This window comes from Lichenostomus cassidix, chromosome W (genome assembly GCF_008360975.1).
Source record: "Lichenostomus cassidix isolate B80296 chromosome W, HeHo_3.0, whole genome shotgun sequence".
Lineage (NCBI taxonomy): Eukaryota > Metazoa > Chordata > Aves > Passeriformes > Meliphagidae > Lichenostomus > Lichenostomus cassidix.
In genome coordinates this window covers 1,810,413-1,836,251 of record NC_139510.1, presented here as the reverse complement: position 1 = coordinate 1,836,251, position 25,839 = coordinate 1,810,413, and the positions used below count along the sequence as shown (strand labels likewise).

Genomic DNA, 25,839 nt, shown 5'->3' with positions numbered 1-25,839 from the left:
AGCCTGGCAGATTGGTCTATGACTTTCAGCGATTTTTCAAAGGCAGTATTTTCCTTTTGTGGGGCTTAGCATTCTCAAGCACTGGACAAACAAATATGCATTAAACAGCAACAGTTAGAAATGTGACAATTACTAATACTTAGTAGAATAGCCAGCCATTCTTTTGAAACTTTTTCATTTTAAAAATAAAATTATTTTGTTATTGTTATATTTCAATTTCACAAATTTAGATTTAAGCCCATAAGCTAATGTCATTGTTTCATGTGCATGCATTAAAAAGGGTATAGCTTTCTTTTTTTTTCTGGCTTACTTACCCCTTTGCATCTGAAGCCATACTTGCCATTACAATTATTACAAGATTTTGCTAGGATAGCTGACTGTGGGTAATGCTGTTCTGGAAATACAAAAAGCAAAACCATTTAATGTGTTTCATTTTGGTGTTGCAGCTTTTAACTGATTTACTGTATATTGTATTGTCCAATATTGTTCTTTTGTGTCCTCTTTGTCTGGAGTTTCACATTAGAGAGAAGTCTTTGCCCGTAGATCTCACAGTCATGAGGGAAGTCAGCAGTTCTTTTTGCTTCTGTGGCTTGAGTGGCTCCTTGTCTCACGTCTGGACACAGCTCTTTATTTGATGAGGACACACTTAAGGATGTTAAAACAAACTTGCACAGTGATAACACGTTAGAGTGGGGAGAAGGATGAATTCTTGCCTCTTTCAACTCCCCATTGGAAATTCTTATACAAATCAAGTTTCTAATAATTGAGAAATTAAGATCTAATGAACTAATGTTTTACTCTTGCAGGTTAATAAACTTCTTTCTTATAATTTCTTAAATGCATGTATTACTCTATATGCATATGTAGAATTAGTAATCACTATCCTGCCCCGATATAGTTCGCAGCATCTCACAAGCACCTACAGCTCTGCTGCTCGAGCTGACCATGTGAGAGGCAATGTCTCACTTATTTTAACTTTCTTTCATTAATGATAGTGTATCTTTCAAATTGTTCTCTTCTAGTACTCTTGAAGACTTACCACCAAACATGTTCCTTCCCCAAGGTTGGGGAGTGCTCCGCGAATCTTCCCTAGCCTGGGTCTGGAGATTTATCACCTGAATGCTGTGCAGTCATAGGTTCTCCTCAACCCCCTCAAGGAGGCTGAGTCAAACCCCCTCGTTTTTCAATTCTAAATCCTCTTGTTTTACTAAACAAGATTTACAGTACAATTACTATGCTGGTCATCTACTCAGATGCTCCTTGAGTCAATAAATCTTCAACTTGGTGTGGAACTTATGAGGTATATTCCTATTGTCAGCCCTCGGGCTTCATTTACCATCAGAGCTCTGGCTGCACAACTTTGCAGATAATGCGGCCAGCCTCTGGTTACATTCTGAGACAATAAATAGCCTCCAGCCACTGGATCTGGCAACTTACGAAAATTAGCATCAGGCCGCCGTGTTCTCCAAAAAGTGGCTGCCAAATTCTCAAAGCATGGGAGAACAACACTTTTTGCAAAAGTTACTTGCCATGACAACAAACAATGCAGAGAGGACTGAACCCCCTCGGGGACTTGAATTAAGCACACATTGTCATGCTCTTGGCTGCCTGAACAGCCCAGACAGTGTCTGAGAGACACACTTTGTCCACACTTTCCCTTCAGCAGTTCTAAATTTCTTCTCCGCAGCAGATAATTTGCATTTTCTCTAAGGCAATTTGTTTGGCTACTTGAAGGCTAAAGAACTTAAAAGCACTTGAGCAAAACTTTGTTCAAAAAAAACCCAACAACTCAGAGTAACCCAGGAAGGAGACTTTAACTCTGAAATAGTTAATTACAAAATTTGGTATATCCTTTATACAAATTCAGTTTCTGAGGGTTTTTACACATGGAACTTTAGGGGTTTTTGTTTTGTTTTGTTTTTTTTTTAAACTAAACTCCAAATCTTCGTGTACACCTGTTGGGGGTTGAGAATTTCTTCCCATTCCTGTTACTAGGCAACAAATCGTCTGATTTTCGGAGCAATCAAGCCCTTTTGTAAAAGACAAAGGCTAGGTTTTTGGGCAGGGCAAGGTAAGGGAGAGCTGCCGGGGAACACTCTCTCGTCGTTCGGACGCGGAGGGGAGAGGCTGCTGGCTCTTTGCTTTCCCAGCTGCTACCAGAGGAAATCCAACTGTGCCCTGTTTCCTCTTCTCTCCTGGCTGGGTGAGCTTTGATTCAACTTTTCTTCCCACTGGGGAGGGCGCGTTTCCCCGGGCTGCATTTTTCCGCGGCTACTGCTGGGAGAGTTCGGCTGCCTCTGCTGCCTGCCCCGCCCTCTGCCGCATGAGACCGCAGCGTCTGCTGTGACTGCAGAAATTCTCGCTGGCCGGAGAGAGAGAGCGCCCGCTCCTACTGCCCTGTTCTCTCGCTGCCCTGAGCTGCTTCGCTGCCCTCCGCGCTTTTCTCAGCCCGTCCGCCATTACAGCTCCCCGATGCTGACCTGACCCTGCGCCACAGCGCCACCTGCAGCCGCTCGGGAGTCATCACACCTGCCCTGGCCGGCCGGGAGCTCAACAGCGCCCCTGCTGCTTGCAACCGTGATTGCACCACACGGGAGAAGACTCAGCAGCTCACGTTATCTGCTGTTTGGTTTTCTGGTTCTAGTTGTGGTTTGCTATTTTTGTTATTGTTTGTTTATAGATACTAGTAAAGAACTGATACTCCTTTTTCCCATACCTTTGCCTGAAAGCCCTTGATTTACAAAATTAAATAATTCGGAGGGAGGAGGGGAAGAAAATCACATCCTCTGCTCTAGGGGAAGGTTCAACCTCTCTTGGCAGACCCCTGTCTTTCAAACCAAGACAACACCAAAAGAATTACAAATTTACCATGCACTTGTATTTTAAGCACAATAACATTTTGGTAGTTACTTCAAATAGAGAATAGCCAATTATACTATTATTATTGATTTATTTTCATTATCTATTTTTTCTTTGAGGCTGCCCACACTTTTGGGTTTATTTCAGCACAACCTTTCAGGCAAAGATACTATGGTGTTAGCTTTTGTAGTTCTTCACAATATTAATGTGCATTCCCACTTTAGCCATCAAATTTCTTTCTAGTACATTACAATTACAATTAAGAACAAACAGAAATTCATGCATTTCAAACTTATTCCCCACATTTACTAATAGTGGCTGAATAAGGAGCACACTTCATCTTTTCCACTTGCTCCTTGAATATTTGAAGATTTTGTTGATGATTTTCTCTCTTGGGGATAAAATTCAAAGTGAATCAAGAGCTTTCACATCTCTTCTCAATCTAGGCCCACCTTAAAAGTTATCAAGGGCTTTTGTGTGGGGCATCCCTGGTATAATGGGAGCTCTTGACATCTTTAACAATTCATTTCTATTAATTGCTGGACTTCTTCCCCCTGAGGATTTTGTTGTTTCTACAGACATTCTTGCTTTCAGTGACTCTCTTCCCTGCAGATAGCAGACTGATCTCTTATCAGCCGGTTCTCTGATCGGCTACAACCATATTTCAGCAGCTACACACAGGAGTTCCAAAGAGGTACTTATTAGGTTCAACTAGTTATTTTTACCTCACAGGCATCCCCGCATAAATTTATATGCCGGCAAAAATACAAATTAACACAGGTAAAATTTTGCACACACAGTATACACACACACATTAAAAAATTTCAAAAGCACTCAAGCAAATAGACAGTATCGCTTCCTCACAATTAATACGAGTTCACTAAGTCCAAGCTTCACAACTGTTTCCACACACAAAACACAGGATTTCAAAAGCAAAATCAAATGGAGCTACATTAGAAAGATGTTGGGGTCTGGGTGTTCTCAATTCAGTAGCTAAAATCTTTTCCCTTCAATAATACAATCTGCCCTCTTCCAGATACTCCAAACCAATGGTTTATATGTGATTTATACTCATTCACTCTTTGCCAGTCACTTCGCTTTTCTCTGGCCGTTTCTGTCGCCAGAGAATGGAAACACAGATAGAACTCCACTATCGCTTCGTGTCGGAGACATGTCTCATTCATTCACACTCACACAGTAACAAAAAAATGACACAGTATCACAGTAGCAAAATAATGACAGACAGAACAAAAATTACAGTATGATGGTGTAGTACAGTGGGGTCCAACCCCTGGGGGTACAACCCCTTAAAGGTACCTTTCACTATAGCGGGGTCCAACCCTGGGGATACAATCCCTTGCCCGGGACTAATTTTGGGAGACCCAGTCTCAACCCACCCTCGGGGACTAGTACCCCAGACCTGCAGGCATTTATTTTAAAAGTAGCAAATACCTTAATTTGGTGCAGATGGTCCTTAGTCTACTCCCGCTGTGAGCCAAAGGACAGCTGAGCTCCCCCTGAAAATTCAGGGTTGCAACTGGGAGGTCTGCTTACCCCTGGATCCGGCAGCCGAGCAGAGTTAGGGTCCCATCTGGGGTGCCAATTTGATTTGCCCCAATCGAGCTCAGAGACACTTCAGAGACCAAGTCAGAGAAGTGGGTATTTGCTTTATTCGATGCACCAGGTGTGGGGGAATTGTTTCCACCAAACACACACACCTCAGTACCCCCAAAGACACAGTGTTATAGGTAAAATTCATGAATATTCATTACATTCCCCAGGATAGGAGTGGTTACACAAATCATTAATATCATTAGCATGTGCACCACGCATTCTCTGTATGTCCTGGTGGTCTTTGGAGACCCCCAAAGACCCCTCCAGGGTGAAAGTCCTTCATGGGATGATTCAGCGGTTTCTGTACTGGTTTCAAATGCATGCTTGTACATCTTAGCTGATAAGCCATCAGGCCAGAGCTGTTACCTACATTCACTCCTCTCTGAGAAGCTGTCAACTACAATTTGAATTTGAATTAGAGTTCATCCTTCAGCCCTGGACAGGTGCCGTGCTGGTGGAAGGGGGCAAAAGCTCAAAGAAACAAGGATGGTTGAAGTGCAAATAGATTTGGGTTTTCTATTTGACCACTTCTTTCTCAATGCATATTATAATTTGCCCATTATCATAAAACCCTCCACATGTTCCCCAAGTTCCCAAACTCAGTCTTTTTGTCTGTAGCCACATTCCCGAGCCAGATGTCTCCTCTTATCTTCCAACGTCCTTGCTTGGACAGCAGTTTCTGCAGGCCTTGTTTCTCTGCTAAAACCTCACAGTCACAGTAGAAATTGAATTAACCTTTTTGGCATCATTGCCACTTTATAGTTAGAGGAACATAGGGGCACTGGTCCTGCTCCCGGTGAAAGGCTACAGTGGCAGCAATTTGGGGGGACCCACCAAACTGATGTTTCGGCATCTGCCAGGAACTGCGGTGCTTCCAGGTGTTGGAAAACATACCAGTGTAAAAATTTTTATATAATTTTAGACAAGTTTGTTAACCTTTGTCTCGGGAAATGAAGTTTCTTTCCAGGGCATTGTTTCCCTAGGTGAGGCCTGATGGGCTTAGCATTTAAACAGACTGGGAGTAGCCCAAAAGAGATAAAGGCCATCAACAGAACATCAACGGAACATCAATGGCCATCCATGAACATCTACCCTAGACTCCGACTCTGGCAAAGTTGGAGACATCCCATCTGGAAAAGACTAATAAGAAAATCAAGGAATGAAGATCTAATTAACATCAGAAGTGAAGAAATCCAGATGCAATAGGAAATCAAATACTAAGAACTATGCAACTTGGGACCAATGAACACTGAACCAATTCATTTCTATGAGTTTTGACTGTATAAAATAACTGAAAAATCTAATAAAAGCTATGTGCCATGGAATGATTCTCTCTGCACACCCAGGCTAAGGGCGGATGAGATGATTTCTGTGGTACATCCTGGCCAGAACAACATCCTAGCCAGAAAATGAAGTAATGCCTTGACTGTCTAATATTAAAAATGTTGTTGGAGTGTAAGGAAACAACTCCGTGGAGTTTAGTTATGGGGATAAAAATAGGGACAAGAGATCTCTAAAGATGAGTTTTAGAACATGAGGGTTTATTGCGAAAGAGCGTGAGCGTGAGAGGCCTGCTAGGCTGCAAGACGCAGCCCAAAGCAGGCCAGAGAAAAGAGAGAGAGAGAGAGAGCAGAAAGAAGAGAGCAAAAGAGAGCGATTTGCTGTTTACAATGCAATAAATCATCTTCTCTGTTGAATATTCAACTCTTCTTTAACCAATCAAAGACAAACTACAAACCCTACAGCATTTACATACAACCTATAAGAATCATCACATTACCATACGGGGTCATGTTTCAAACCTTAAAAAAACTGCTTTTTGGGATCTCTACCAGGCAGGTAGGGTCTGCTCTGACCTTTGGACTTGCCTGGGCAGAGGGCATTGTTCTGTCAAGAAGGGGGATTACCTTCCGTGGCTATACCATTGTTCTTTAGTTACTCTACAACTCAAACCTTGTCTTCATTTCAATCTCGCTCATATTTTCCATATCCTCAGTATCTTTTGCAAGGTAATCATATCTATACGGCTTTCCTATTTCATCTTCCCCAACATTGGAGGGTTTTTGTTTTTCCCACAGTTTCAGTGACACAGGTGGCAGGAGGGGTGGGGGGGGTGGGGGGGATTATTTCTTTTCACAAATGCTAATTTTCTCCTCTGCCGAAATATTTCTGATGTGGTAATATCATCTATTTCTGACTGTGGAACACCAGCTTGCACAGGATTGTTCCACATTTGTTTCCTTGTCACCTGCAAGTGACCCTCTTTGGTTTTGCCAGCTTATGTTCTTTCACTATCCGCACAGCTGGCTCTGAGTCCATGGCTCCAACATCTCTCAAGGTAGTAATCAAGGCACTTATATTACCCTGAGGCACAGATTGACTCCACAACTCAAATAGTTATGAAGTGGTATGTATTTATTCTAGCTGATTTAGGGTAAAATAGAAATTACTAATGTAAAAGAGCTAGAAGCTGGATAATAGTAATATTTTTGAACTGATTTAGAGAGCCAGAGATTGCATAATGATTTACTAAGATATGCCAGCTGCGATCCATTTATTATTTTCTTGATGAATTTGTGCCTACCTGGTATCGGGGAGGATGGAGAGACGAGAGCCAAATAATTGAGAAAAACCACTGAGTGTAACTGAGCATCCTGCCCTTGGACCCCAGAACTGGTACGAGTTGGTTCTCAGGCTTGGACTAGGACTAAGGGAGCATGTGCAAGGGAACAGGGTGAACAGTTCATCGTGATGAAGAGGATGGAACCTGTCATAATTAATCATCGGGACCCTCGCCCACAATTAATCTGAAGACACTGCGCTTGCGCAAGCATATTTAAATGAACTTTGAACTCATTATAATACGAAGCGGGGATAGGTAATGAATATGTATAGGGGCTTTGTCTAACTTTATGCATATGTAATCTGTAACCTAATATAAACTTAGTGAAGTGCCGCTGAGGGCGTGCATGTCTTTGGAGGGGCTACCCCCCCATGCACCCCAGCTGGAATAAACACATACCTACTTCATAACTATCTGAGTTGTGGAGTCAATTCCGTGCTTCATAGCACTGGGGTGCATGGGGGGTAGTCCCTCCAAAACCATGAATGCCTCAGCAGCACTTCACTGGATTTATATTAGGTTACAGGTTACATATGCGTGAAGTTACACAATGCCTCTAAACATATTCATTACCTATCCTTGCTTCATATTATAATGAGCTCAAAATTCATTTAAATATGCTGGCACAGGCACAGTGCCATTTGATCAATTGTGGGCAGGGGTCCCGGTGGTCGTGGGCAAGTTGGGAGGAAGTAACTGAGGTGTTCTTTGGGATGAACTCTTCACCCTGTCTCCTTGCACATGCTCCCTTGGTTCTTGGTCCAAATCCAAACCTTAGAACTGACTTGAGCCAGTTCTGGGGTCCAAGAGCAGGATGTTCGGTCACAGTGACTAATTTTTATCAATAATTTGGCATTCTTTTCTGTATCCTCCCTTTTGCTAGGCAGGCACAAAAATCATTAAGCAAATGATATATTATTTTCAGCAAAAGGCTCCTAGTAAATCATTATCCAACCTCTGGCCTCCTAAATCAGTTCCAGAAGATTATTATCCAGCTTCAAGCCCCCTAAATCAGTAAATTGTTTTTATTATCCAACTTCTAGCCCCCTAAATCAACCCTTAATATTGATGGCTACTAATGCAACCAGGGGTCTCAATTTCTCAGGTGCCCCTTGTGTGAACTGCATTTTAATATTTTTTGTCTGTGCCACTTCATAGGGATTAGACCCTGTGGTCAGGGCATAAGCCGCCCCCATCTGCCCCAGGCAAACCAATACCTTCCTCTGTTGTGAGAAAGGAGTGGTCAAACAGGTAACTCAAGTTAACTATTGAGAGAAAGAATATGTGAATTCTAAAACCTAGAAAAACAAGATTCCCTTAATCTTATGAAGATAAGAGGGGCAAAAGAATCCTTTGAAGCCAGGACAAGAAACTGCTGAATCATCTCATGAAGGACAGCGCATGCTCCAGAGAGAAAGGTGAAAAGTGCATTGTGATGAAGACTACTAGGATCTTCATCCTGGAGGGTTTTTTGGGGGTCTCCAAAGACCACTGGGACATAGGGAGCATGCATAAGGCACATGCTAATAATATCAATGATTTCCGAGAAATAATTTGTATAACCACTCCTATCCTGGGGAATGTGATGAATATTCATGAATTTTACCTATAACACTGTGTCTTTGGAGGTACTGAGGTGTGTGTTTGTGGAGTGAACTCCCCACACCCAGTGCACCGAATAAAGCAAATACCCACTTCTCTGACTTTGTCTCTGAAGTGTCTCTGGGCACAATTGGGGCAAATCAATTGCAGACCATGTCCCGAGGGGCAACACGAACTCGGCCGGATCTGTGTGTGCTGTTAAAACTACTGCATTCAGCCAGTGATAGAGCATAGGCAACACAATATCCTGTCCATCAGGGCTTCTGATATTCCGTAGCTGAGCATACCCCTGTTGGATTTTATTATTGTTGCCAAAACTGTGGTAAAAACAAAAATCCTCCAACAACATTTTTAATGTTAGACAGTCAAGGCATTACTTCATTTTCTGGCTAGGATGTTGTTCTGGCCAGGATGTACCACAGAAATCATCTCTTCCACACATAGCCCGGGTGTGCAGAGAGAATCATTCCATGACACATGGCTTTTACTAGATTTTTCAGATATTTTATACAGTCAAAACTCATAGAAATGAATTGGTTCAGTGTTCATTGGTCCCAAGTTGCATAGTTCTTAGTATTTGGTTTCCTATTGGACCCAAATGTCTTTGCTTCTGATGTTAATTCGGTCCTCACTCTTTGATTTCTTATCAGTCCTTTCTGGACAAGATATCTCCAATTTTGCCAGAGGCAGCGTCTGGGGTAGATGTTCATGGATGGCCATTGATGTTCCGTTGATGTTCTGTTGATGTTTGCTATCTTTTTGGACATCTTTTGGGCTACTCCCAGTCTCTTGATATGTTAAGCCCATCTCCATAGAGTGGTGGTACATCTCCTAAAAAAAACCTTTAAAATACCTTTCCCCAAGGCAAAGGCCAAACAAGCCTGATTAAAGTTATATAAAAATTTTTACACTGGTATGTTTTCTAACATTATCAGTGGCTATAGGAGTTAATAGATCCTTTTCATCCACTGTGAAAAACGACGTGTTGGGGTAGATAATACCACCTCAGGAACTGCTGGGGAGCCGAGTGGTTCCAATACAGCAGGGCTTCACTGGTGGGAGACATCTTAGCCTCCCCCCTGGAGAACACGATGGTCCCTCCCCAAATTATGTAAATCCCCCCAGCTGTAACCTAACCCCTGATTCCATCCCTTCCTCCTCCCCATTGGTTGTGGTGTTCCCCCCGCCTCCTCTCCCCTGACCCTCCAGCCATCCCTTTAAATGTAGACGGCTGGGGTCTCTCGCCCTCTTTCACCCTGGAACTCTTCAGAATAAACCCCTGGAGCCTCCAGCTGACTGAGCGCTCTGAGTTCTTTGTCTCTGGTGACGCACGAGTTATCCAACTCCGTGGGTGAGTGAGAATATGTGCCTTACACCGGCACGGGTGTGAGAAGGGCCTTTCTGTACAGCACCAGAGCAGTGCTGGCTGGAGTGATCTCTCGATAGCCATAGAGACACTTTTGGTAAACGCAGAGGCCTGGTTCCACCCCTCCTCCCCCTCTGCGTTAACGACGTTTCACTCTCCTGTTAAAATTTAAAAGTTTAATAAAGGACAATAGAGGACAAAGACAATAAAGCAAAGTAAAAGCGCTGGATGCTTGGCAATTAGCCAGAAGCACACCTATCACTGATGGAGACCCTCTTTATATACCTTTCCTATTACATCAGCCTAATACATATTCATAAGCAATTATACATATTCAAACTTCCCCCCAAACTAGTTTGCATGCTCCAGGAACTGTTTAGCATGGCCCCTCCTCTGATCCACCATTTTAGAGCATGTTCAGTCCTCTTGGCTGTGGTCTTAGTCAGTCGTGTTATCACCCCCAGCTTGAGCCCTCTTCAGTGGTCTCTGCAGATGACAGTTGCTGATAGTTGAAATGTCAGTGGCAGGGTTCTTCATCACACCGTTCTTTGGATGTTATCCAACCAAGCAGGCGGTTCAGTTATTGTAAGTTAACCACAAGTATTCTAAAATAACCATATCGGCTATTTCACCACTATGTCTAAGTTTAGTTAGTAACAGAAAAAAGGTATTATTATTACACAACTATATCTCCATAACAAGGCTACTTTTGTAAGAATTAAAATTATACACATAGCATCCATTTTAATATTTGCGAAAAGCCAATATTACAATATGTACTTATCACACCCACTAATAAGTGAATAGCAGAAACAGCAGCCTCCAGAAATAGCAGCCTCCCTACTAGTAAGTAAATGATGGACTTTTAGTGACTTGTGAAGAGGTACATTTAGAACCATAGAATCATAGAATAGTTTGGCTTGGAAGGGACCTTTAATAGTCATATTCCTGGGTAACATTTAATTGTGCATTGTATTCCATATCTGAGCTATATTATATGCCAAAAAATCGTAACTGTCTCTTTCAGACCCAAGGACCAGAAGCAGAACCGAGGTATTTTTCCTGGAGTCATGGAGGGGGTGATTTAGGGGGGCTAGAAGTTACTAATTTAGGAGGGCTAGAAGCTGAATAATAATTTTTTGGAACTAATTTAGGAGGCCAGAGGTTAGATAATGATTTACTAGAAGCTACTTGCTAAAACAATATATCGCTTGCTTAACGGTTTTTGCGCTTGCCAAGCAGAAGGGGAGGATGCAAAGAAGAACGTGGGACTATTGATAAAAATTACTGTGTGTGACCGAACATCCTGCTCTCAGACCCCAGAACTGGTACAAGTTAGTTCTAAGGCTTGGACTTGGACCAAGAACCAAGGGAGCTTGCGCAAGGGAACAGGGTGAAGAGTTTATCATGAGGAAGACTACTAACTTTGTCCCTCATTTATCTTCAGGACCCTTGCCCCCAATTAATCTGTGACACTGCGCTTGCGCGAACATATTTAAATGAACTTTGAACTCATTATAATATGAAGCGGGGATAGATAATGAATATGTATGGGGGCTTTGTCTAACTTTATGCATATGTAACCTATAACCTAATATAAACCTAGTGAAGTGCTGCTGAGGGTGTGCATGCCTTTGGAGGGGCTACCCCCCATGCACCCCAGCTGGAATAAATGCATACCTATGTCGCTGTTGAGCCGCTAGCAGAGAAGGAAAGCCCCGATTCTCAGCGTGGCATAGAAAAAAGTACTTTATTGTTTGAATCCAACATATATATAGAGTTTTCAAAGGTCACCCAGATTGGTCAGCCAGAAACCTCCCCACTAGGCCTGATTGGCCAGGCCTGCACTGTCCAAATCTCGAGACACTGTTTTTAATAACATCCAAACTTTATCTTTGTTTGTAAAACACAAAAGGAATTCTCATGGGAAAGACCTGTGCTAGCCACAGCCCTACTTCATAACTATTTGAGTTGTGGAGTCAATCCGTGCCTCAGGGGTTGACCAGAAGTGTCTTTAAAAATCAGGGTCACTCACACAGAAGCTGCTCTTGCCCTTTCTCTTTTGTTCTGGCCAGGAAAACTGAGACAGCGCAAGGCAGAAGCATTCTTTTGTTTCTCTGAAGGCTCCAAGTAGCTGCAGTAGCAACCTGAGAAGCTACATTTTGCGCTCCAAAACTGTTTCAGAGTGAATTTCACAACACCTGTCTGCACCAGGAGTTGCCACTGCTGAACCTGTGGAGGTTCGCTGCTGCCCCAGTTCCTGAGTTCTCCAGTTCCCAAGTTCCTCACCTTTCAGAGTTCCCCAGCCACTTTTGTCAATGGAGAGAGAGACAGATCTTATCCAGATTGAGGGGGATTTGACTATTTTTGGACTCCAGGTTTTCTTTTTTTTGTCCTTATTCCCTGTTGGTTGTCGTTTGGGGGAAGAAGGAGTTTATGTAATCGCAGAGGTTTGGTTGCTGTGGGTTTTTTTCTCTCTTTGTTCTCTTTCTCCATGTGTGGTCGGGAGAAGGGGGTTTTCCTGCCATTTTGCCTTTGTCTCATGGACCATGAGGTTGTCTATGGAGGGTGCCATCTTGGGGGAGGGGTTTCGCCACCGTTTTGTTTTTCTTTGTTCCCAGAGAGTCTAAAAGATTTGGCACCTTTGTATCAAGTGATTATTACTGTTATTTTTGCATGTTGCTGTTTCATTTTTTAGTAAGCTGCTATTTGTTCACTTGTATCTTCTTGCATTCATCTCTCCTTATGGATGAAAGGAGAGTGGTTAAAACTAAAAGGGGAGGTAACTAATTTTGTAGAGTGAGCCCCTTAAATTGTCTTAAACCAAGACAGTCATCTAGTTCAACACCCCCTGCAATGAGCAGGGACATCTTCAACCAGACCAGGTTGCTCAGAGCCCTGTCCAATCTGACCTTGAATGCTTCTGTTGGAAAATATACCAGTTTAAAAATTTTGCATAACTTTAGTCAAAGGTTTTGTTTGCCTTTTCCCCGGGAAAAGGAGTTTTAAGTTTCTCTCCAGGGCATTGTTCTACCAGGTGAGGTCTGATGAACTCAACATATCAACAGACTGAGATTAGCCCAAAAGACAAGGGCTGTCAACAGCCATTAATGGAACATCAGCTCCAAACCTCACCCCTGGCTGGTCAGAGACACCTGGTCTGGGAAAAGAGATAAGAAAGAAGACCTAATTGTGATAAATACATATAATAATGTCGGCTTTTCACACATATTACAATGGATACTATGTGTCTGATTTGAATTCTTTTTTACAGAAGTAGCCTTGCTGTGAAAAATAGCTGTGTAATGATGACTAATGTCTTTCTTTCTGGTGCTAGCTGAGCTTAGATGTAGTAGTGAAATAGCTGTTATAGTTTTGTTAGAATGCTTGAACTGCCTGCTTGAACTGGATAACATCCCACGAACAGACCCTGCCACTGACATTCAAACTATCAGCACCTGTTGTCTGCAGAAACCACAATCTGGGTGTGATAACAGAATCAATTAAAGAGGACTGTGCATGCTCCGAGGAGGCGTATCCAAGGAGGAGCTAGGCTAAGCAGTTCCTGGAATATGCAAACTAGTTTGGAGGAAAGTTTGAATATGCATAATTGTTTATGAATATGCATTAGGCTGAAGGGTATGTAAAGGGTGTCTCTGTCCATACCAGGTGTGCTTTTTGGCTGAATGCCAAGCACCCAGTGAAGCACGGAATTGACTCCACAACTCAGATAGTTATGAAGTAGGTATGTGTTTATTCCAGCTGGGGTGCATGGGGGGTAGCCCCTCCAAAGGCATGCACACCCTCAGCAGCACTTCACTAAGTTTATATTAGGTTACAGATTACATATGCATAAAGTTAGACAAAGCCCCTATACATATTCATTATCTATCCCCGCTTTGTATTATAATGAGTTCAAAGTTCATTTAAATATGCTCGCGCAAGCGCAGTGTCTTCAGATTAATTGTGGGCGAGGGTCCCGATCATTAATTATGACGTGGTCGATAGTCTTCGTCACGATGCACTGTTCACCCTGTTCCCTTGCGCATGCTCCCTTGGTCCTTGGTCCTAGTCCAAGCCTGAGAACCAACTTGTACCAGTTCTGGGGTCCAAGGGCGAGATGCTCGGTTACACTCAGTGGTTTTTCTCAATTATTTGGCTCTCGTCTCTCCATCCTCCCCGATACCAGGTAGGCACCAATTCATTAAGAGAATAATAAATGAATTGCAGCAGGCATATCTCAGTAAATCATTATCCAATCTCTGGCTCTCTAAATCAGTTCAAAAATATTATTACTATTATCCAACTTCTAGTTCTTTTACATTAATTTCTATTTTACCCTAAATCACCAGTGCTGTACTTCTGCTTCTATCTGTCCCCTATTGTCTTTTATTAAACTTTTTAATCTTAACAGGAGAGTGAACCTCGTTTTTCACACTAATTAACATTGAAGGGGAAGAAATCCGGATCCAATAGGAAACCAAATACTAAGAACTGTGCAACTTTGGACCAATGAACTGATTCGCCCCAATCGAGCCCAGAGACACTTCAGAGACCAAGTCAGAGAAGTGGGTATTTGCTTTATTCGATGCACCAGGTGTGGGGGAATTGTTTCCACCAAACACACACACCTCAGTACCCCCAAAGACACAGTGTTATAGGTAAAATTCATGAATATTCATTACATTCCCCAGGATAGGAGTGGTTATACAAATCATTAATATCATTAGCATGTGCACCACGCATTCTCTGTATGTCCTGGTGGTCTTTGGAGACCCCCAAAGACCCCTCCAGGGTGAAAGTCCTTCATGGGATGATTCAGCGGTTTCTGTACTGGTTTCAAATGCATGCTTGCACATCTTAGCTGATAAGCCATCAGGCCAGAGCTGTTACCTACATTCACTCCTCTCTGAGAAGCTGTCAACTACAATTTGAATTTGAATTAGAGTTCATCCTTCAGCCCTGGACAGGTGCCGTGCTGGTGGAAGGGGGCAAAAGCTCAAAGAAACAAGGATGGTTGAAGTGCAAATAGATTTGGGTTTTCTATTTGACCACTTCTTTCTCAGAACACTGACCCAATACATTTCTATGTATTTTTCCTGTATAAAAAATCTAGTAAAAGCCATGTGCCATGGAATGATTCTCTCTGCACACCCAGGCTATGTGTGGATGAGATGATTTCTATGGTACATCCTGGCCAGAACAACATCCTGGCCAAATAATAAAGTAATGTCTTGACTCTTTCTCTTGCATGGGAGACAGGAGCCTTTTGAGTTTCTGCTATTTGCCAGGCTTCTAGCAACAAGCAGTAATTTCTATCAGGCTAGCTAGTACCCCAAGACTCGGTCTCGTTCTCAGGGTTCTTTGATATCTGGCCGATTAGTCTAATATGATGAAAAACACCATTTATTAGACACAGAAAATAACAAACATACAAACATAGAACAGATTTACATACACACACAATAAAGACATAATTGCAAAACTATAATATCTAAAATGCAATTATGGAGTAAATGCTTGCAAAAACTATAAAATAGCTGAAATGCAAGTTATAGAAAGGTACCTATTCTTATTATTATTGGCTAGCCAGAATAATACAATTTTAGGAAACCAATGATCTTACCAAAATCCAATTTTGGTGCTGGGATACATTAGAATCCACCCTCAATCTTGCAAGAAGTTACCACAGAGCTGTGTCCAGACTCTTAGGAGAAGCTTTTCCTCATGCTCCAGTATCCATGTAGAAAAGCTTCTACCTTTTGTGAAAACCCGCGAATTTTTATAGGAAAAAATGTGCCTTGTGTGGTCACCAAAATTATTGCTGTTTATTTTCCTACATTCTCTCTTCATTCCAAAATATGAATTACAGGGAGTGGTTTTAGACTTTCGGGCGCCAACAGATAACCCTGGCCAGGCTGTCAACCTAACTTGAGTCATCCATCTTTTGCAACCGAGCAGAGAGAGAGAAGGGGGGGAACGTCCTGCCACACTCTCTAACATTAAAAATATTGTTGGAGGGTATTTGTCCTTCCCGCAGTTTCAGTGACAATTTCAGGGATGAGGCATCCACTACCTCTCTGGGCAGCCTGTGTCAGTGTTTCACCACCCTTATTATAAAAAAGGTTCTCCTTAAATCTAATCTAAATTTACCCTCTCTTAGTTTAAAACCATTACCCCTTGTGCTATCACAACAGGCTCTGCTAAAAAGTTTCTTCCCATCTTTCTTACAGGCCTCCTTCAAGTTCTAAAACGCTGTAATTAGGTCTTCCTGGAGCCCTCTTTTCTCTAGGCTGAACAACCTAAAATCTCTCAGCCTTTCCTCATAGGAGAGGTGTTCCATCCCTCTGATAATTTTTGTGATTTGACAAGATGCAAGAGCTGTACAGGGCTGAGGACAGTAATGTGAGATGAATATAAGTGTTTTAAAACAGACTGAAAGTGTCAGACATCTTCAGAGAAATATCCAAAATAGCTTCCAAGATCTTTTGAGAGATAAATTAGAATGTTATCCATTATGCTATTTTTCTCACTTGGCACTGAATTGCATTTTTTTTATTGGGTTTGTATGGCAAGATTTTAGTTGCAGGAGGGCCACATGGGTGACTTCTGTGAGAAGCTGCCAGAAGCTTCCCCTATGTCTGATAGAGCCAATGCCAGTTGGCTCCAAGACAGACCCAGTACTTGCCAAGGCTGAGCCAATGAACAACAGTGATAGCACCTCTGTGATAACATATTTAAGAAGCAAAACAAACCCCAAAACCTTCAGAAACAACAGCAGCAGAGAGAGGAGTGAGAATATGTGAGAAAAACAAGTTTGCAGACACCAATGTCAGTGAAGAAGGAGGGGGAAGAGGTACTCCTGGAACTGGAGCTGAGATTCCCCTTCAGCCCATGGAAAAAACATGGTAAGGCAGGTTGTTCCACTGCAGTCCATGGATGTCAACACCATGGAATAGATATCCACCTGCAGCTGATGAAGGACCCCACTCTGGAGCAGGCAAATGCCTGCAGGAGGCTGTGACCCCATGGGAAGCCCTCACTAGAGCAGGTTTCCTGGCAGGAGCTGTGACCCTGCAGGGGGTCTTGCACTGAAGCAGTCTGGTCCTGAAGAACTGCACCCTGTGGAATGGATACACACTGGAGCAATGAGGAGTCCTCCCCCTGAGGAGGGAGGAGCAGCAGAGACAGTGTGATGAACTGACTTCATGTAGCAGGACTTATGCCCCCCCCACTAGAGAGTTTATCTGTTGTTCGTTAGCTGATGCAAGGCATCTTGCCCTTCACAAAAGCTTGCTATTTTGTGAAATAACTCACTAAAGACCGCCTGTCTTATGGTTATTCAGGCACCGTGGAAGAGACACTTCTAGCTGACAATAAACATCTTGCTGTGGAAACAAGATGTGGAAAGATAAGCTGGAATTTCTGACTGACAGACACTTCACTTTATAAACTATAAAAGCTACACCAAACTTTCAGAAAGCAGAAATCTTCTGCACATTCCCTGAAATGTGTGGAGTTTTCTCCCCGAAGTCGGGACACCAACTTTCATGGTTACTCTCCTGGGGGTTGAGTGAAAGGACTCTGTGTACACTATCGTTAATTCAGTGTTAAGTCACATTGACTGCTAATCTATACTATTTCTTTGATAGGTATAATATAGGTACCTTTATGTCACGCACTGTTTTATGTGGTCTACTGTTGTGGGGTGATTTTACGACACTATATTCCTGATCGTCTACTTTATGCCCAGAAATGGGTCCTGTAGCTTTAAACTGGGTCCGGGGGAGGAACGGGAGCCAGGGGAACTCTGCGCAGGCTTTCTTCAAGGACTCGCTCCGGGTGTGCTGGGTTTGCAATGCCGATCAGAGGTGTGGTGGTTTTGATTGGCCCAAAACATCAGCAAAGTATCTTTAACATCTAAGAGAAATTTAAACCCCTCAGAAGCTGTTGTAGTAGGCCTGAGGAAGTGTCTGAGGGGTGGGGAGTGGCACAAAGATGGCTCTGAAAGTGATGGACATGCTGCCGGCCAAGTGTGGGCCAATTAGAGGTGCTAGTTACGCCTCTGTGAAAACATATTTGAGAAGAAATCAAAACAAGGTAGGCACGCACTTCTTTGTAGTTAGAGGAGGAGGTTGTCTTGCAAGGGACACAGGAGTTTTATGTGTTTTGCAGTTTGACAGACTTTAAGATAGCTAGTTCCCCAAGACTTAGTCCCGTTCGCAGGATTCTTTGATATCTGGCCGATTTGTCTAAAAATACCATTTATTTGACACAGAACATAACAAACATACAAACATAGAACAGATTGACACACATAAACACACAATGAATACATAATTGCAACACTGTAATAGTTAAAAATGCAATTATGTGGTAAAACCTTGCTTGAACTATAAAAATAGTTAAAAATGCAAGAAATGCTTGCTTGAACTATAATGCAAGTTAAGAGATGCTTGCTTGAGCTAGCTGAAATGCAAGTTAAGAAAGGTACCTATAAGTTAGCTGGAATAATACAATTTAGGAAACTCAATGATCTTACCAATACTCAATTTGGAGCTGGAATACATTAAGACTTCCTCACTCAATCCCGGGGAAGTAACCACAGGGCTGCGTCCAACCCTGGGGAGAGGCTTACTTCATGCTCCAATGTCCATGTAGAAAGCTTCTACCTTTCCGAGATTTCGTGAGCTTTTTGTAGGATAAAAGTGTGTATTTGTAGTCACTGAAAATTTTCTCACATTCTCTCTGCATTCCACAGGGGAGTGTCTTTTCAGACTTTCATTCGCCAGCACCAGGTAGCTGTTGATTAGGCTATCAACCTAAACCTGAGCCATCCATTTCCTGGGACCGATCAGGGAGAGAGAGAAGGGGGAGGGGGGTGTCCTGCCACAGAGGTGGAGGTAAAAATATGTGAAGGGAGAACAACATGGAGACACCAAGGTCAGTGAAGAAGGTGGGGAAGGAGGTGCTCCAGGCGCCGGAGCTGAAAACCCTCTGCTAGCCGTGGTGAAGGCCATGGGGGGAGCAGGTGGTCCCCCTGCAGCCCATGGAGTCCACAAGGATGCAGAAATCCACCCACAGCCCACTCCAGAGGAGCAGGTGGATGCCTGGAGGAAGCTGTGAACCAGTTGGAGTCTCATCTAGAGTTAAAGCTGCAAAGGCCTTGTGAGGGAGAGAAAGGCCTTGCAGCTGGGATGGAAGCCGCCTGGCCTCGGCTCAGGAGAGTCTGCATCTTATGGACAAAAGAACTCATGTTGCAGCAGAATTCGGGCGGGATATTGCTCGTGAGATTAGACCCACGCCAAAGAAGTTCCCAGAGGACTGTCTCTCATGGGACGGACCCCGTGGCTAAGTAGAAGACCCCACTCCCTGATGGACTGACCAGAGAACAAACCCCCTACCCTGCCCCCTGCCCGTGTTGTTGGTTTGGAAAGAGGGAAGGGGGGGTGAGCAGAGAGACTGCTTCTTAAGAGGGAGGGGGTGAGAGCAGAGAAAGTGTCTGGAGAGAGAGAGAGATAAGTAGAGATAAAGAGTATTTGTAGTAGAAGAATTGTGGTGATGAATAGATTTATGGACCTGCTCTATGGACTAAAAAATACCCCACACCCTGCCCCCCTATCCGAGCAGTTGGTTGGAAAGAGGGAGGAGGGGATGAGTATGTTAGCGTGGAAAACACATAATCACAGGATGATTATATGCAGGTGCTTTATTGAAGAGCTCTGGAAGCCAGGGGTAAAGACGAACCCAAATCTGACTTCGACATGGACTCCAAGTGGATACATTTTTATACCCTTTCCTTACATAACTGTTGTATAATCATATGTTAATCATCAACTTGATATTGTTCTATTGTTTTCTCCCAAGCATGACTTTAAGCCCCCTCTTCCCACAATATTTCTGATTTATTACACAAATGCTAGTTTGCATGATTTAGCTAAGACAATTCCCAATATTTTCTAAGCAATCATCGTATTCAATGTTGTCCTAGGTTGCAATATAGATGTAGTTAAGTATTTTATTACCACCAGCTGTGGGCCGTTAGCTGCTATCACCTGCTAATGACCCACTCCGGATGACAGGCAATGGGCCATCCGTTAGCTGTTACCAGCTGCTAATGACTCACCCCGCATGACAGGCAATGGGCCATCAGGGACCCACCGTGTGACTCATGGACTTATCTCATCCCATTGTGGGATGCTCTGCCCAGGAGGGAGGAACCAGGTGCTCCCACCTGGATATAACCTGGCCTTGGAACTGCCTGAGCTAGCCCTGTCTACTGGGTTCCCAGAGGACCAGAGCTACTACTGGATCTTCAGCTGGAGACTAGACCTTCACAGGATCACCGCTTCAACTGGACTACTTCAGTTGGACTGCTACTACCACCCTAACAGGGTGTTGGGTTGTATCTGACTTTGTCAGTGCTTTTCCTTGTATTATTTCACTTATTTTTAATTTCAATCTTGACTTGTGATCTCCCACTGGTTTGTTTTCAAACCAATACAAATGTCATCATGTACTTGTACAGGTACAGCAGGTGCAGATTCACATGATTTAACAACTGCAGTACATACAATGCCCACTCCCGTTCCCAAGGCCTACTTAGCTATCACAATTTTAGAAACATTTTAACACTATACTATCAAGTAGAAAATGCTGTCTTAAGAGGGAGGGGGTGAGTGAACAAAATGGTGTATGAAAAGATTATTTTTACCTCTCATTTATCCTCCAACTCTGTTAGTAATTAAATCACTTTGCAACTTTAAGTTTGGAGCCTGTCTGCCCTTTTCTTCAGTGTGTCCCCCTACCAGTGTCCTATCTGATTTAACTAATGAGATTGGTGTGTGTTTTTACAGTTTTTTCTTTCCCCTCTCCTGCACATTTGCAGCAGGAGACAGTCGGGGTGCCTAGCATTTAGTCAGGGTCAAACCCCAACAAGAGGCTACATTGTTGCTTAGCTAGCTTGCTTTTTGTTAGCTTAGGCAAGAAGTTTTTTCCCTGGACTGCAGTAGCAATTCTTCGGTGGCTTCTGTGGTTTCTTCTGGAACTGTTTGGCTTAGCTTTTGTCCGAGATTGTACCATCGGCAGGAGCTGGCTGGTGCGGACAGGCGGGGAAGCTGCAGGGACACTCCATCAACACCCCATCTCGAACCAGACTCCAGGAAAAGCTGAACCACCAAAAGAAAGAACTCTAAATGCACCAGGTTTCATCTGCAACAAGGAGGAGACCAAACCACAGAAGTTCACCAGGTTCCCATCTGGTTATTTTTTTCCCCTGAGCTTCCCCATGGACTTTCCTCTTCCACCCCCCGAGACAAAGGCCGTCTGCCATCTTGTTCCTTCTCTCCACATGGCCGGTGGAGTGTTTCCCTTCCTCTGGCATTTTGGTTTTTTTGTTCTGCTGTGGGTGGGCGTGTGTGTTTGTGTGGGTAAGGTTCTGAAGGTTCAATATCTAACAGGTGTTTTTTTGTTTGTTTGTTTGGTTTTTTTCTATGTCATGTGGGCACTTTGTCAAATAAACAGCTGGATTTTTTTTCCACTTTCACCAACCAATATTCATTTCATATCAGCAGGAGGGGATTGCTAAAACCCCTTTTCTTAGAGGAAACACTCATTCCAGGGCATTTTCTTGCAAAACTTGTTTCTAAACCGAGATATCTACTAGTAGTTTTTTGGTTTATATTGTGTAGTAAGTAAATCTGTTTAAGGCCTTTTGTCTGTTACCTTCTATCTATTCAATAAATAACTCATTTTATAATAGACCTAATCAGCCATTCTTAAGAACTTGCAAGTCAGAGCGATTTAGTTGCAGGTCACCTAAATAGAGCTCCTGCCAAAAATCTGAGCCCAAGGCAGGGCTTGTTTGAAGCTCTCACTCGATCCATAACACTGCAACTCCCATTCCCCATCCCCCTTCATTGCTTGGGTAAAGGAGGTATAATAGTAAGGAGTGAAGTTGAGCCTGGGAAGAAGGAAGAGGTGGGGGAAGGCATTTTAAGATTTGATTTTATTTTCTCATTGCCCTACTCTGATTTGATTGGTAATAAATTAAATTAATTTTTCCCCAAGTCAAATTTTGTCTCTAACAGTAATTGGTGAAAGGAACAAGAGGGAGATGTCTTTACAAACAAACTGTGAGGCCTGCTGGTAGATAAGGCCAGATACTGATAGGTGAAAGAAGCAACGGGAGGAACCATAAATTTCATAGGAATTCCATTAATTGACACAGACTGTTACTACCCCAAGGGCATGTTAAATCCCTGGACTTAGAGAAAAAGAACAGAGACACAAAGAAAACAGAAGGGGGGGGAGGGAGATGTACATTAGAAGGGGGTCTGTATTAGGCGATTTGGGAAGTCTGTACCTCTCGAGTACCTCATCCAATAGGGAAAGAGAGAGGGAAATGCGGCTGGGAAATTAGGATAAAAAGAGGCTGCATCCTCTAACAATTTGAGAGACCCCATGGGAAATGCCCATGACCTCTCCCTTTATTTGAATAAAGCTACAGGACTCCTCTGTCTCCTTTTTGGACATAAACCTCTGGTGTTTGTGGATTAATTTTCCTGACATTGGGGAATGATCTCTCCCTGCCCTTAGCTCAGCCTATGATTCTTTCATTATATTTTCTTTCCCCTTGATGCCGAATGATTTCTGCCTTTTTCTTTTATATATTCTCTGTATTCTTTACACATATATTTGTAGCCTATTATTGTATTAGTAGCTAGTCCCAGTACTTTTCCCTACCTTTTCCCAGACAGAAAGACAAAACATGTTTCAGAGCTGCAGGGCCTCTATCCTATCTTGGATCTTTCTGGGAACCAAGGCTGAAAACAGCTCTTTGAGACACATTTTCATAAACAAAGTTTAGTTCCCATCTGAGGGGGGAAGACTTAGAAAGGGTTTGAACCGGAGGGGAGTTACCTCCTATACTAATATTATCTCAAAAGTGTGTTGTTTCATTTCTAGGTTCTCTTAAGGCATCACCCTGTCCAGCTGAGGAGGGGAAGTGATAGACTGGATTTGGTAGGCAGCTGGCATCCAGTCAAGGTCAACCCACCACCATTTTATTGCTGATCTCTGTTTGAAAGAGTTGCAGAACTTGGTAACCATTTTCTCCTATTCCTTGGCTCCCATCTTTTAGCTAGTTAATGAGGACCATGCTCAAGGGTTTGGGTTCTATGATCTCAAGTGCACTATCGAGAGACCGGGCATGGTGACATCTGATGAGGTGCACCTGACCAGGTGAGGTAAGAGTGTTCTGGGAAGCAAGCTGTCTGGGCTCATTAGCAGGGCTTTAAACTAGATTCGGTGGAGGAAGGGGATGTACTTTCAAGTGTCAGAGAGGAACCAGGAAATACCGACATTTTAGGAAGCAGCAGGGAAATCCCTGTAAATTGCCCCAAAGTAATTAGGGAGGGTTTCCCCCAAAAAGTGAAGAGGCTGATAGCTCAGCTGAAGTGCCTCTACAGCAATGTACACAGCACATGATACAAGCAGGAGGAGTCGGAAACCATGGTGCAATTGAAAAACTATGACCTAATCGCTATCATGTAAACATGGTGGGATGAGTCACACAACTAGAACCCTGCAATCGAGAGCTACAAGCTTTTCAGAAGGGATAGGCTGGAAAGGAGGGGTGAGGGGTTGCCCTCTGTGTTAAAGAATGGATAGATTGCGAAGAGCTGCCTCTCAGAAACAGACATGAACACGTTGAGAGCCTCTGGGTAAAAATCAAGGACAGGACCAACAATGGACACCTTGTGGTTGAGGTCTACTAAAGGCCACCTAATCAAGGGGAGCCTGATCATGAGGCATTGTTGCTTCAGCTCCAGGAAGCATCACACTTGCAAGCTTTCATCCTGATGGGGGATTTCAACCACACAAATGTCTGCTGGGAAAGCAATAATTCTGGCTTTAAGCAATCCAGGGGACTCCTGGAATGTGTAGAGGATAACTGCCTGGTCCAGGTATTAGACAAACCAACCAGAGGAGAAATGTTACTGGACCTGATGCTCACCAATGCAGATGAGCTTATTAAAGAGGTTAAGACTGGAGGCAGCCTGGGCTGTAGTGACCGTGCCCTGGTTGAGTTCATGATCTCAAGGACCATGGGCCTGGCAAAGAGCAAAGTCAGGACCCTGAAATTTGGAAGGGTGAACTTCTAGCTGTTTAAAGAATTAGAGGATGAGATCCCCTGGGAAACTGCCCTTAGGGGGCAGAGAAACTGATCAGAGCTGGCAACTCTTTAAGGACACTTAGAGCACAAGAGCTCTCCATCCCCATGTGTAAGAAATCAGGCAAGGCAGGCTGAAAACTGGCATGGCTGAGCAAGGATCTGCTCCTCAAACTAAGGAGTAAGAAGGAAATGCACAGCCAATTGAAGCAAGGACAGGTGACCTGGGAAGAGTACAGGGATAGGGTTTGTATGTTTAGGGATGGGATCAGGAAAGATAAGGCACAGATGGAATGGTGTTGTAGTGTGCTTATGCTGTTCTAGAGACTTCTCCCTAGCCAGAAACCTGTACCATCCCATGCTGTAATCTTATTGGTTTACCCCTTTCTCCTCCCTGGTTCCTCCCCTCTGGCTTCCCCTAGTTGGTTCTTCTGAGTAACCACGCCTCTGTTCCCTCTCCTGATAACCTGCTGGGAGAGCGGAACTCACTGTTCACCATCTTGGCTTTCCAGCACCCCGAACCCTCCCCCGCCTCTCCGTCCCTCTCCACCCTCCTCTGACCCTCCACTGTGGACCTTAATAAATCCCTGGAAACTCCAGATGGTGATCCTGCATTTCTTCCATCGCCACACCTTCACGGAGTCTCGCGTCCCCCGCAGCTCCACTGCCTGCTACAGCCACGTGTCTGCCTGGCGTGTTCTGGCCACGGGCGGCCCCCTCCACATTGCGGCGTGGGGTGGCCGTTTGTGAATCGTGATACTGCGCTGCTGCAGAATGGGACTTGGCAAGAGATGTGAAGAATAATAAGTTAATGAGTACATAGATCAGAAAAGAAAGGCCAAGGAGAGTGCCCCCCTCTCCCGATAAACAAGAAGGGAGAACTGGTAACAACAAATATGGAGAAGACTGAGGTACTCAGCAAGTTTTTTGCCTCGGTCTTTAAAGAGAAATCGACGAGAGGGAAACTCACGGCAGTCTCAATATGAGATATAAAGTAAGCTCCATTTTATTTCACCAAACGAGAAACTTATATACTGTTACAAAAGTTACTATTCATAGATACACACACACACCTGCAGCTGTTCTCACACATTCAGGGATCCTCCTGCTAACTCCCTTATTCTTTTCTCATAACACTCCTGACTCCTAATCTTTCTCATGGCATTCTTCCCACAGAACATTCTCAGGCAAACAAACCACTGTAACTTGTTGGAATTTTACTGAGGCCCGACCATGCTGAAGCCTTGCTCAGGCTTGCTCAGTTAGCATGAGTTTTGCTGGAAAACTGCGTTTTCCAACAGTTCCCCCGTTTCGCTTGTGAGAACAGACGTTGTCTGTTATCAGATTAATTTGCTTTGCTATAAGTAATTCTTATTATTAGAATTGTTATAAATTTACCTAAGGAAATTTCATTAGTTAGATATGTTGCCATGGTCTAGAAATTGTCATTGCTGAAAACATTCACTTCACAGGTAAAGCTTAGAGAACCTTTTCCGGACAAGGACCCTAAGTTAACCTGGAAGAAGGTTTAGCTTTTATAAACTCAATTTGGTAAATGAAAATTATTTGATCACATTTTGATGCAGAATACTTGGGACTCAT

At 43.4% G+C, this 25,839-nt stretch overlaps 1 long non-coding RNA gene and 1 pseudogene across 1 annotated transcript in view; both read right to left on the bottom strand.

The window, feature by feature from the left end:
* LOC146425297 (uncharacterized) overlaps nt 1-24,736 on the bottom strand; it is a 31,580-nt pseudogene extending 6,844 nt beyond the window's left edge.
* The window catches only part of LOC146425296 (uncharacterized), a 474,460-nt gene that overhangs the window by 431,084 nt on the left and 17,537 nt on the right, over nt 1-25,839 (bottom strand). The window lies entirely within an intron of this gene.